The sequence below is a fragment of the Pteropus vampyrus genome, unplaced genomic scaffold (assembly GCF_000151845.1).
Source record: "Pteropus vampyrus isolate Shadow unplaced genomic scaffold, Pvam_2.0 Scaffold11, whole genome shotgun sequence".
NCBI classification, from domain to species: Eukaryota; Metazoa; Chordata; class Mammalia; order Chiroptera; family Pteropodidae; genus Pteropus; species Pteropus vampyrus.
Window position 1 is genome coordinate 9,962,673 of NW_011888792.1, and position 2,900 is coordinate 9,965,572.

Here is a 2,900-nt window from a genome sequence, read left to right on the forward strand (position 1 = left end):
GGATTTTGTGGAGGTTCTTTCAGTGTTGTTTTTTTTTTAATAGAGAAAAGCAAACTAATTCACTTCCACTGACATGTAGCCAGACAATTTTATATTAAGTAGGCAATGGAGATAATGATAGGAAAAAATATATACAAATATCTAGGCTAAGAGGTATCAATAAAACTAAAAATTGTAATCTGTTTAATTGAGTGAAATTTTTGAATTATAAATGACAAAACCTAAATTATAAAGGTAATGCAATAATGCATGCTCCTTTTAAAGAAGTGAAAATATTTGAGAATATAATAAATAAAAACAGCAACAAAAACAGCAATAAAACCTGATGTCATCCACCTGCCTCATCCTCCTGCAATAAGATTCCACTCTTACTGTAGGTAACTACTATAAACAGTTTGAGAGAATATCCTTTAAGGCCTTTTCCTGTATATTTACATAACTATACCTATATCTACATCTATATATTATATGCATATAGGTACATGTGACATAAAGGAAGTACACATTGTGTGTGTGTGTGTGTGTGTGTTTGTGTGTGTATTCCACATACAATTTGCTTTGTTTTCGCTTGAAATAAAATAGACATCAATACTTTGGTATAGATGTCTTTTACTTTTTAATACTATATTTGAGTGTGGACAACACTAAGTATTTTAAAACATTTCCCTACTGATAGACATTTGGATTATTTTAAATTTTTGTTTGTAATCTAAAGAAGTCTTTGTCTCTGAGACAGTCTTCTAAGTAATTAATTGGTTTCATGGATATTCAAAGTTATCTCTCTGAAGTTTATATCCCTCTCTGCAGCAGTTAGTAAGATTACTTCTTTTGCATCCTCTTCAAAAAAAAAAAATTTTTTTATATGCAACAGTAACTTTATTTTCCAAAGGCACAAACCAGTGCAGCAGAAGTTGAGGAAACTGGGGGAATTGGAAGAACAGGTGCTGGGCCAGCCCAGTTCAGTGGTTCAGTGATGAGAAAGGGAAGAGAGGGTACCTAGGGCCAGGTACCCTCTGATTTTTTATTTTGAGGTTACAAATAAATTTCAGGGAGCAAGACAATTCTCAAATATATAATTTTGAATAATGAGTATTGACTGTATACCCATACACACACACACACGCAATCTACATAATACATATATATTTGAACTGCTTTTTAAAATGTTCTAAGCAGTTGTTTTTTTTTTTTTATTCTTTTGTTGAATACTTTTCTAGATTATATATATTTCCCTTTCTTTATTACATATTTTCCAAACACTTTCTTTCTGCTTGGCCCTCTTGTTTTAAGTCTAAGAGTATTTTTAATCATAAAGGAAATTTGAATATCTATATAGTCAAATATATCAATCTTTCTATTATGTCTTTTGGTTTTTGGTCTTATTCATATATGACATCTTCACTACCTAAACAAATACATAGTTTTCTTTTTTTTCCTTTTTTAACTTTTAGTACTTTAATCTACCTTGAATTAATATTTGGTATATATAATGGCCTTGGGCTTTTTAGTCATCTCTTTTTTTCAAAAGGAAACTCATTTGTCCTGAAGATATTGTTTGATTTATCCATCTTTGTCCCAGATTTCAAATGTTCCCTTTATCCCTATATATATGTCCTTTGTTTTTGGACTGTTTATTCTTTTCCATTGATCTGTGTCTTTTCCTAAATCAAAAGACATTCTGTTTTAATGGCTGTACTTTTACAATATAGTGATAGGAGAAAAAAAATCTCTCCTCACTGCTCTTTTTTTTTTATCAGAATTATCATGATAATTATTTAACATTTGCTAAAGGGAATTTAATATTAGTGTTTTAAATGCCAAAATCTGTTTTGTTGTATTGAAATCTATATTAGTTCTCTTTCTATATAAGAAATCACTCTAAAATTTAACAGTTTAAACGCTATACTCCTAACTTTATTAAATTAAAAAAAAAATTATCAGAGTTTATGTGGATCAGGAGTCCTGGCATGGCTTTGCTGGATGCCTCTGCCACAAGGACTATCATAAATCTGCAGTCAGGGTGTCAGCTGGGGCCGTAGTCATCTCAAGGGTAGACTAGGGTAGGATTTGCTTCCAGCCTGGTGTCAGGATTCAGTTCCTCGTGCTTTGTTGGACTGAGGACCTTATTTTCTTTTAGCTATTGACAAAAAGTTGCCCTCAGTTTCTTGCCCCATGAGCTTCTCTGTAAGTCAGCTTACAACATGGGTGCTGGCTTACCTCTGAACCAGCCACAGAGAGAGAGAGTGTAAATAAGACAGAAAGAAACCAGAGTCTTTTGTAACCTGATTTAAGAAGTGACAGCCCATCACTTTTGCTGTATTGTGTTCATTAGAAGTGAATAACTAGGTCCAGCCCACAGTCAAGGGCATAATGCAAAGGCATAAATACCAAGGTATTAGGGGCTGCCTACTCAAGTACATTGAATAACTGGGGCCAAATTTACAATATTGTCTTCCTATAGAAGAATATGGTAAGGTTTCCATAATTGGATAGTTCTTTTTTATGTACTTTAATTATTTTGTGATTGTGAATAGGATTTTATAAATTTCAAATTGGAGGTGATATTGCTGTTATACAAAAATCTCTCTCTCTTTCTCTCTCTCAAATATTCATCTTATAAATTTCATCACTTCTTGGCCTTTTGGCTAAGATCAAATGTAGTATCTTATAAATTTCAATTTTTTAAATTTTACTTTTTGAGTTTTCTTTGTTAACATTTTTGTCTGCATATAATGGTTTAAATTTATGCCTTTTAAATAATGACAGTTATTACTTTTTAAATTTTTTTATTGCATTGGCTAGAATAATTAAAAAGTGCAGCGATACTGGTAGCAAGCATCTTGTATTGTTTTTAATTTCATTACTTGTTTTCTAGTTATCAAATTATAATGTTTTTTCTT

At 31.3% G+C, this 2,900-nt stretch overlaps 1 pseudogene; it reads left to right on the forward strand.

The window, feature by feature from the left end:
- The first annotated feature begins 2,625 nt into the window (after nt 1-2,625).
- LOC111732138 lies at nt 2,626-2,692 on the forward strand (annotated as a pseudogene).
- The last annotated feature ends 208 nt before the right edge of the window (nt 2,693-2,900 follow it).